Below are 11,265 nucleotides of genomic sequence, written 5' to 3' on the forward strand. Positions count from 1 at the left end.
CACCATTAAGAGGTAGGGCCTTCGTGAGTTGATGAGAGCTCCTCCTTCACGTGGGATTAGTGCTGTTATCAAAGACCCAAGGGAGTAAGTTGGTTGGGTTTTGCCTTGAGAGGATGCCATCAATGGGACTGGCCCTTGCCAGACACAGAACTGACAGGCCACTTGATCATGCTCTTCCTAATCTCCAGAACTATTAGAAAATAAATTTCCATTGTTTATAAATTATCCAATCTGTGCTCACTTCGGCAGCACATACACTAAAATTGGAATGATACAGAGAAGATCAGCATGGCCCCTGCGCAAGGATGACACGCAAATTCGTGAAGCATTCCATATTTTTCTATCCTCAAAAAAAAAAAATAAAATACTTGGGAATCAACCTAACAAAAGAGGTGAAAGACTTATACAATGAAAACTACAGAACCCTAAAGAGAGAAATAGAAGAAGATCTTAGAAGATGGAAAAATATACCCTGTTCATGGATAGGCAGAACTAACATCATCAAAATGGCGACATTATCAAAAGTTCTCTATAGGTTTAATGCAATGCCAATCAAAATCCCAATGGCATTTCTTATTGAAATAGATAAAGCAATTATGAAATTCATATGGAAAAATAAAAGACCCAGAATAGCAAAAGCAACTCTAAGCAGGAAGTGTGAATCAGGCAGTATAGCGATACCAGATTTCAAATTATACTACAGAGCAATAGTAACAAAAACAGCATGGTACTGGTACCAAAACAGGCAGGTGGACCAATGGTACAGAATAGAGGACACAGAGACCAAGCCACAAAATTACAACTATCTTATATTTGATAAAGGGGCTAAAAGCATGCAATGGAGGAAGGATAGCATCTTCAACAAATGGTGCTGGGAAAACTGGAAATCCATATGCAACAAAATGAAACTGAATCCCTTTCTCTCGCCATGCAAAAAAGTTAACTCAAAATGGATCAAGGAGCTTGATATCAAATCAGAGACACGATGTCTGATAGAAGAAAAAGTTGGCTACGATCTACATACTGTGGGGTCGGGCTCCAAATTCCTCAATAGGACACCCATAGCACAAGAGTTAATAACTAGAATCAACAAATGGGACTTACTCAAACTGAAAAGTTTTTTCTCAGCAAAAGAAACAATAAGAGAGGTAAATAGGGAGCCTACATCCTGGGAACAAATCTTTACTCCTCACACTTCAGATAAAGCCCTAATATCCAGAGTATATAAAGAACTCAAAAAATTAAACAATAAGATAAGAAATAACCCAATCAACAAATGGGCCAAGGACCTGAACAGACACTTCTCAGAGGAGGACATACAATCAATCAACAAGTACATGAAAAAATGCTCACCATCTCTAGCAGTCAGAGAAATGCAAATCAAAACCGCCCTAAGATACCATCTCACTCCAGTAAGTTGGCAGCCATTAGGAAGTCAAACAACAATAAGTGCTGGCGAGGATGTGGGGAAAAGGGTTCACTTGTACTTTGCTGGTGGGACTGCAAATTGATGCGGCCAATTTGGAAAGCAGTATGGAGATTTCTTGGAAAGCTGGGAATGGAACCACCATTTGACCCAGGTATTCCCCTTCTCGGTCTATTCCCTAAAGACCTAAAAAGAGCATACTACAGGGACACTGCTACATCGATGTTCATAGCAGCACAATTCACAATAGCAAGACTGGAACCAACCTAGATGCCCTTCAATAGATGAATGGATAAAAAAAAATGTGGTATTTATACACAATGGAGTATTACTCTGCATTTAAAAATGACAAAATCATAGAATTTGCAGGGAAATGGATGGCATTAGAGCAGATTATGCTAAGTGAAGCTAGCCAATCCCTAAAAAACAAATGCCAAATGTCTTCTTTGATATAAGGAGAGTAACTAAGAACAGAGTAGGGAGGAAGAGCATGAGAAGAAGATTAACATTAAACAGGGATGAGAGGTGGGAGGGAAAGGGAGAGAGAAGGGAAATTGCATGGAAATGGAAGGAGACCCTCATTGTTATACAAAATTGCATACAAGAGGAAGTGAGGGGAAAGGGAAAAAAAACAAGGGGGAGAAATGAATTACAGTAGATGGGGTAGAGAGAGAAGAGGGGAGGGGAGGGGAGGGGAGGAGAGGGGGGATAGTAGAGGATAGGAAAGGCAGCAGAATACAACAGACACTAGTATGACAATATGTAAATCAGTGGATGTGTAACCGATGTGATTCTGCAATCTGTATACGGGGTAAAAATGGAGTTCATAACCCACTTGAATCAAAATGTGAAATATGATATATCAAGAACTATGTAAGGTTTTGAACAACCAACAATAAAAATTATTAAAAAAATAAATAAATAAAAATTATCCAATCTGTAGCATTTTGTTACGGCAGCACAAACGAACTAAGACAGGAATTATCTGAGAAGAGGAAAGGACAGACAGCACCAGAGCTAAAGCAATACAACTTGGATATTAATTAACAGCAGAGAGACAAGCCCAACATATATGCAGGCAGGAAACCTCTGAGGGAGGGTTATGTGATCTGTGCTCCATACCTGGTGGAGTGCTGGGAGACACCAAGGCCCCTAAGGAGAAGGGGCTGTGTAAGTCAGGAAGCTCCTCAACTAGATTCATAAGGATTTCATTTTATTCAGGCCAATAATAATTTGTTCTCTTTATTCTAGTGCCACACAACATTATATTCTTTTCATTTAGTGTGGTATAACTTTGTAATGTGCCAACCTGGCTAGCCTGAGCAAAATTTCCTGAGGTTTTATTTTTTCCTGTGTGTTTCTTGTTGGGTGGGCCAGAGAGATTAATTGGAGATGGGGCAGGCAAAAGCCAAGAATAGCCACTTTGCATAGCCACTACCATGTTGACCATGTTATCACTCACCTGCTGGCTCTCTCTCCCCAGTGAAGAGGCAGTGCCCACTGCTGAAACCACTTTACCTTGTGCTGCATCCTCCTTTATCTTGTTTGACTCCTGAGCCAGATATGGGCTTTTAGTTTCCTGAAGAAAGGACTGGTTTCTCTGGGCCACCCGCACTACCATGGTCAGAGACAAGAACCCATATGGATTTCAGTCTGTTCTGTGGCTTCATTTCATTCTGTGGGTTCCAGCTTGTTCTCGCTGCCCCATCCATCCCTTCACAACTGCCCACCTTGTGGACTTCAAACTCCATGATCAGATATAGCTTTACAGTGATTGCTTAAGCTACCCCCTCTACTATGGAAGGTCTAATCCCTGTAATAAATTAATTCATATGTATATTATATATGAGATAAACAATAAGATATAATGCACATATGTATTTTGTTCTCTGAGTCCTAATTGACTGTTTTTTTTAAGACGTTATTTAGCAGTTTTTTTCTTAAGAGCTTTATAGTTATACAAAGTAGTTGGGTTCATCTTGAGAAATTCATACATGCGTGGCTAATTGACTTTCCATCCTATTTGTAACTGTGGTTCATTTAGGCTTTTATAACAAAGCACTATAGATTGGGTAGCTTATAAACACCAGAAATTTATGCCTCACAGTTATGGAGACTGGAAGTAGAAGACAGGGTGTCAGCTTGATTAGATTTTGGTGAGAGTCCTCTTTTGGGTTGCACTCTGCAGAAAGAGACAAAGAAGCTTTGGGGGTCTCTTTTATGGGGCATTAATCCCATTCATGAGGCCATCCTCATAGCTTAATCACCTCCCAAAGGCCCAATTCCAAATATCCTCACACTGGGGATTTAGGATTTTGCAATTTGGGTGGGGGGCATGAACATTCAGTTCACTGCACTGATATTAACAAAACATGTTTTTGACTTCTGGAATTTGTAGTAATTATAGTTAGTGTCTCTCATGGAGTCTTAGCCCAGTTATTTACTCTTTCAACTCACCTCTCACCTTCTTTGAATACTATCTCTTGAGCCAGCAGAATTTGAATGATTCATATTCAGATAAAGTAATCATTTGCTTCCTATGTAAAGCTTTCTATAAAATGCCTTTCCTCAACTCTCCCTTAAGGTCCTTCCCAAAGCCTTGAAAGGATCATTCAAAATACATAACTTGGATATAATGCTAAAAAGGAACCAGCGATCCATGAATAAATTATGAATAGTGACAGAAGGCAAGGCGATGTCTGTGATTCAGCTCAATAGACTTTGCTGGCAGGGAAACATCCTGCAATAAATCTTTTGATTACTGAAAAACATTGTTGGAAAAAAAAGTAGGAGGAAACTAATACTGCATATAGAGACAGAAATAAAACAACAAACACTTGCAAACTTAGAGCTTCACTACCCCGACCCTTTTAAACAAAACTTAAGTTGTATGGAACAGAGGAAGGGGAACAGAGGGAGGGAGGAGAGGACAGAGAGGGAAAGTTCTGGGGACTGAAGTGGAGCAAATTATATTCTATGCATGTATGATTATATCAAAATTAAACCTAATATTACATATAACTATAATGCACTAATAAAAATATTTAATTAAAAAAAAACTTAAGCTGCATACAGGTCTGGGTATAATCATGGTCCTGGCAGCCTATAACCCTGTGACTTTGAGCTAACTTTTCTGAAGCTCAGTTTCTTATCTACAAAATGGCAGTAATAGTACCAGCCCCATAGGATTTATAGATTAGAAATAATATGTAAAACATTACAACTGAAATACAAAAAGTACCTGGGGAATGCTCAAAATAGTTCTTGGTTCCCCTTTGCTAATACATTTAAAAATACTGTCCTGTAAAATCCCGACGCAACATATATAACATGTTCACTAAACATTTTTCTAGAATCTGAGGTTAAACTAAAGCAATGTGGGAGCTCACCCTCTTCTAGGCAGGGGGATTAGGGCCTTTTAAAAATAACAAGGCCTTGGACCTTATCAGAAAGCTGTTGCTTTAGTGCCTGCATTAAGTGATCACAGGACAGGGGAGGCCAAGAAGAGGGAAGGTCCCTTAGCCCAAGAGGGTAAGTAGATCTCTGATGATCTCTAGCCATTTCATGTCTGTAGGTGCCCACAATAAAACTAATAAGCCAGAAAATTCCCAGAGTGAAACTATAATGATACTAATCAAAACATTATCCTATGAAAGGCAACAGTTTAAAATGTATCAGGCAAAGTACAAATCTTTACATCACTAATATTTTTTTAAAAATACTCTATTGTCCCCATTTCTGCTATAAGGCATTCCAAGAATATTTATTTTCTGATTCTTTTCACATGCATTACTATTTTATTTTAATATTTAATGATCTTTTTACTGTGAATGTTCATATTTTGTACTAATCCTCATATCTGTAGATGTATAGTCCATAAAAGCTTCATCTTCATGAATACTGACATTATATTCCTAAAAAAGGAAAGGTTACAACAGAGTATGTCTAGTACTTTTCTTTTCCTTTGCTTATAGCAATAGGCCTGACATGGTAGAATTCCATCCACAGAAATTAAACAACAGAACTGTGGTTTTAACCGTAAGTTTCTTCTTTGATCAGCTATAAACTATCTCTGAAAAATGGAGATTTTTTTTTAAAGATCAGATGGATGATTTCTTTATAGTTATTACTCTGGGTTGGCAAGGATTTGGGGGAAATAGAAAATTTGGATATTTCTGTTAGATTTATAATCAATACATCTTTCCGAAACATAGCTTGCAGAAGTTCTCATCCTTTCAAACCACACATACACACACACACACACACACACACACACACACACACACATTAATTCATTAAAATAGAAGAAAATCAGTGCAGTGAAGGAAAGGGTTTAAGGGGGAAGGAGGAGGAACAGGAGAAGGGAAGAAATGTGGAATAAATATGAACTAACTTTTCTATGTACATACATGAATATACCTCAAGGCACTAATTGAAAAAAAAAGAAGAAAATATGTATGTATTAAAATGTGTATGTCAAAAATGTACAAGTATACATACATTTTGAAGTTAGTATAAGAAAAATTTCAAAGAACCTCAATATCCTACAATAGAATATTAATGAAATAAATTGTTAAATATTAATATGCCATAATCATATACAGTCATTAATAATGTATAAAAATATCTAATGACTGGGGAAATATTTTAGTCAGTCAATTTTGGTTTATTTACTGAGTAGGTAAGCAAAGATGTTAATAGTAGTTATTCCTGAAGGAGAGCATTAAGAGTGAGTTTTAGTTTTGTCTTTGTGTTTCCTATATTTTATAAATTTTGTGATAAATATGCATTACTCTATAATTGGAATCTTTCAAGCATTAAAAGCATTAAAAATTATTTTATATACACTTATATATTATGTGTTCATGATTAGAATCATTAAATTTTGTAGTAGAGAGAGACCACAGGGATATTCTGGTTCAAACTCTAGATCCAAAGTTTGACCTCTAGAAATTCAAGAGTCATAATTTGCACAATGAATTAGGTTTTCATAATAACTCATGTAAATTATGGCCTCTTTAGTTCTTCAAATGGCTATCTTTAGGCCACTTGTGATTTTTAAAGAGAAATTCTACTGGTTTTCTAAAAGTAAATTATCTTTTACTTATTTATTTTTAGTGGGAAGGATTGAACTAGGCACTCAACTAGATTCTCCAGTCCTTTTACTTTTTATTTTGAGACAGGGTCTCACAGAGTCAGCCCAGGCTGACCTCCCTACCTCATCTTCCTAAATACTTGGAATTTTAGTTGTATGCCATTATGCCTGGCTATGTTTTACTTTCAAGAGACAACGGAAACTATTTCTTGCCTTGAGAAGTAATTCACTCTTTCATTACAGATAAAATAAATTCCTTTGAGTTGTTACCAAAATATCAGATTATTAAAATTCCTGTGAGGTAACAGATTTTCTAAAATAAGTTCATATAAAAAAGCCATGCTCAATGGCTCATTTTATAATCCCATCAACTCACTGAGATAGGAAGATTATAAATTCCAGGCTAGCCCAGGCAACTTAATGAAACCCTGTCTCAAAATAAAAAATAAAAAAGGATGGGGATGTAGTTCAGTGGTAGAGTGAATTTCCAGTACATTTAAAAAAATTATATATAAGATTCAAATGGGAAATTCTGGGAACGATTTTTTTCATCTTTGAGAATTAAAGTGAGTTTCCATTTTATTCCTGGGTGCTGACCATATACCACACACAAGTGATGGATACATATGGCATTAAAATATTTCTTATTATAGGCAATATATTGTTGAACTTCCATAGACATTTCCTGTTATTAAACCAAGTGTTGATTGTCAATAGTGACATTCTGTGCTCAAATTGTGTGGTTCATCTATTTATGTGTTAACAACTATACAGTTAAAATATCAAAGACCCTATAAGCCTAACATATTCAGTACAAGATTATTCATTTTCTAGACTTTTTTTTTTTTTACTACCCACTGTGAGCTGTGTATTGTGTTATATGTTAGGGATTCATCTATAATAAGCCAGAGTCCTGCCCTGATAAATGAAGAAGACAATTAGATGACAGTGCACTAAGTATATAAGACAAGTTCTGGTGGTAGAGGAGAAGTAGGGTGGTATACTAGTAAAATCCATCTGCAGGGCCGCTTCAGCTCACACACACCTCTCCCTGGAAGCTACCTTCCATCTCTGCGCCACAGCCTTGGTGCACCTCCAACCCTGGCCACAGGTGAGACTGATCCCAGCCACAGAAGATCTGACCCAGGCTAGAACTCAGAGTCAAGAGAGATGATATATACATACACATCAGGCCAAAGGACCAGAAATTACTCTTTATTGTATAAGAAATTAACTTTCTTTGGTTCCTGCTACAATGGAACCATTGTGAAATTTTGCATAGCATATGGACTTTGGGGAAAGTCTTTGAGGAAGACTGAACTCCTCTGGAGTAGTCTTAAATTGAAAGACAATCATTTTAGTCAGCTAAAAAGACCTAACAAGAATAATTTTTTTTTGAAAGAGAGAGAGAGAGAGAGAGAATTTTTAATATTTATTTTTCAAGTTTTCGGTAGACACAACATCTTTATTTTATTTTCATGTGGTGCTGAGGATCGAACCCAGAGATCCCCTTGCACTCCAGGTGAGCGCGCTACTGCTTGAGCCACATCCCAGCCCTAACAAGAACAATTTTAAGGAGGAAAAGTTGATTTGGAAGTCATGGCTTCAAAGGTCTCAGTCCATAGATGACCAATTCCATTCCCTGGGGCCTAGGGTGAGGCAGAACATCATGATGGAAAGGTGTGACAGAGGAAAGGAGCTGAGAACATGGCACCAGGAAGCAACTGGGAAGAGGTGGGTTGAGAGGGAAAGGTAGAGAGAATGAGCTCTGCTCAACAAGGACAAAATATATACACCAAAGGCAGGCTCCCAGGGACCCATTTCCTCCAGCCACACCTTACCTGCACATAGTTACCACCCAGTTAATCTCTACCGGGGATTAACACACTGATTAGGTTCAGGCTCAATCATTGAGTTCAATCAATAATTGGATTCAATCATTTCACCTCTAAACCCTTTTGCATTGATTCAACACAAGCTTTTGGGAAACACCTTATATCCAAACCAAGATTCTAAGTCTTAGAACTTAATATTTACTCTTAAAACTTAGAACTCTGGGGAGTCTTGTGATTTTGGGGTGATTTGTTGGATAGCCAGCTTGCAGCATCATCTGTGTTTTATACATAGGCACTATATTTTTAAAGAAAAACATATGATATTGAAATTAGAACTGGCACTGAAATATTTATCCTGCTCTTGAATATATGAACAATTCTATTTCTGGCTTCATATACATAGCAAATTAACTGTGGGGGAGTATTAACATAGAATTATAGAATTAACATAGAATTATAGAATTCTCAGGGATAGCATAGAATTCTCTGAGTTCCATAGGAGACGGATACCTTTTTTTAGTTGCTCAAAGAAAAGAAGAAGGAAACCCAGGGGAGGATTCAATTTTAAGTGCTTTCTTTTTAAGGTACTCTCATATATATAAAGAAATACACTCATCATAGTTCTCAGAATTTAAAAAATTGAACATTGCTAATTCTTAAAAATAAATTCTCTTGAAGTATCCTAGAGTCAACGGAGGTAAATAATCTCCAATAGCAAGGTGAAAAATAAATAAATAAAGTAAAAAAATCAGAGAAGACAAATGGAAGCAAAAACAAAGACACTAGATGAGGTGGGTATTCCAAGTACTTTTTAAGAACAATTCAGACAATATATGGGTATAGGGTGGAATCTATACAGTCAAAAAAAAAAAAAAAAAAATGACAAGGCAGTGGAATGTGTAAAGTCAACTACCACATACTTAAAAGATAATCAGATTTAGGGTTCAATGTGACTCTAGTGACCCCTGCTGGAGCCTATCTTATTTTTCAACTCCACAACTTAAATAAGAGCTCTATGTAAGGATAACTCAAATTTTCATAGAATTGAGTTTGAAAATTGGGAGAAGACTCATAAGACATTTAGCATTACCTCATTATTTCAAACTTGATAAAACAGGCCTTGGTCCAGATAGGTTAAATGTCTTGTTTTAGGTCACACAACTGGAATTAATAGAATATAAAGACATCTCATCAATTTCTGGGCCTGTTTACAAAAGTAGTTTTCTTTTACAATGAAAGTATCCAGAACATACAAAATGAGGAGGCTGTTAAATCTCAGGAATTTAAATGCTAATTTAAAAATATTCACTGAATTTGGTTAACTAGGAAAATTTTGCTGAAAATATAACTTCCTAATCAATATAAACATGACATTTTGAATATTAACTCGACATTTTTGAAATGTCAGGTTATTCTGTCCTTCCTTAGATTACCTGTGTTCCCTATCTCTGCCATTTTAATCTTTGTGAAATATTTCTTTGGGCTTCAGTATGTTTTTCTCTTTCTCTACCTCTAAAATGATTGGTAAAGTACCAAGAAAAAAGGACAAAAAGGAAACATCACAGATAGTAATGGTTCTTACAATAGGGTTTCTGGAAAGCCTGACTGTGACTCTTACCCCCTACTCAGTGCTCTGGGACCACCCATTCCTGAGAGCTCTTTGCTTCTTTATCTTCCTTCCTTTCTCCCCTCCAAAAACCAGAGCTTCTTAGACATATCATACCTGCAAACTTGGCATTCATTCTTCTGTCAGTGTACTAGAAAGTAGATCCTTCTCCCTGCCTATATTCTTAGGAAGTTATAGAAGTTTTGACAAAACTCCCTTCTTCCACATTTCAGTTATTATATTTAAATTAGGCATAATAATATCACTTATGTTTACAGTGGATCTTTGTAATTTTTTCTCCTCCAACTATTTAAGCAAGTAGTGGTTCCTTTTCTTTTTTCTTTCTTCTTTGCTTCTAAAATTTTTTGGATGGAGAACATTTAAAACTATCTGAGGTTTAAATTTTTTCTTATTTTTTATAGAAGATTATACAAGGAACCCTGGAAAAGAAAGGGAGAGGAAATCTTTAAGAGAACAAAATAGAAGTTTGTCTTATTTAGACTAGCAAGGTTATAGATTTTTATGATATTCATGACCCATGGAAGTACGGTTGAGCCTACTCTGATGTTCTTCCCAGAGAGGGTACCAAAATCCCAGGATAGAATTTTATGATGTATGCATCAAATCTGATGGTCTACCCTGCCTGGCAGAGAAAGACTCAGAAGTAGGAATTTACATTGATTCATGGGTAAGTGGCTATTTGGCCACAGAGTCAGAGACTGAAAAATGGCATTGGAATATTGGTTAAAAGGAAGTCTGAGGAAGTTTTAGAATGGGTCTCTCAGAGTAGGTAGAGTGAGGATATTTGTGTCCCAAATGAATGTTACTTCACTGTAAAGAAAGTTTCAATAACCAAAAGTCATCAATATGGTCAATCCTGTGGATACTAGTTGGCTGCCTTCCTCATTTACCCTGATACTTGTATAATGGGCTCTTGAATATAGTGGCCCTGGGAATAGGAATATTGATTATGTGTGACATCTAGAAAATGGGCTTCCCATCACCAAGACTGATCTGGTTACTACTGATGAATGACAATCTTCACCAATGTCAGAGGTAACACTGAATTTCTAGCAGGTGCTCAGCACCTGCCAGTGACTTGATGGCAGATGGATTGCACTGGATCTCTTATCATCATGGAGGACCTCTATCCATCCTGGATACGGATCTGTTTTCTTTTTCTGTAATATTTCTTCTTGCATCACTATCCATGGACTTAGGAATTGCCTTGATCGCTTTCTTAGAATCTCATAAAGTACTGCCTCTGACTAATGAACTTCAAGAATCAAAATTGAAGAAATTA

At 36.6% G+C, this 11,265-nt stretch overlaps 1 non-coding gene across 1 annotated transcript; it reads left to right on the top strand.

The window, feature by feature from the left end:
* The first annotated feature begins 233 nt into the window (after positions 1-233).
* On the top strand, positions 234-340 carry LOC143407658 (U6 spliceosomal RNA). Its single transcript, XR_013092400.1, has one exon. It is a non-coding gene; the product is annotated as a U6 spliceosomal RNA (small nuclear RNA).
* Positions 341-11,265: the final 10,925 nt, after the last annotated feature.

The sequence above is a fragment of the Callospermophilus lateralis genome, chromosome 9, assembly GCF_048772815.1.
Source record: "Callospermophilus lateralis isolate mCalLat2 chromosome 9, mCalLat2.hap1, whole genome shotgun sequence".
Taxonomy (NCBI): Eukaryota; Metazoa; Chordata; class Mammalia; order Rodentia; family Sciuridae; genus Callospermophilus; species Callospermophilus lateralis.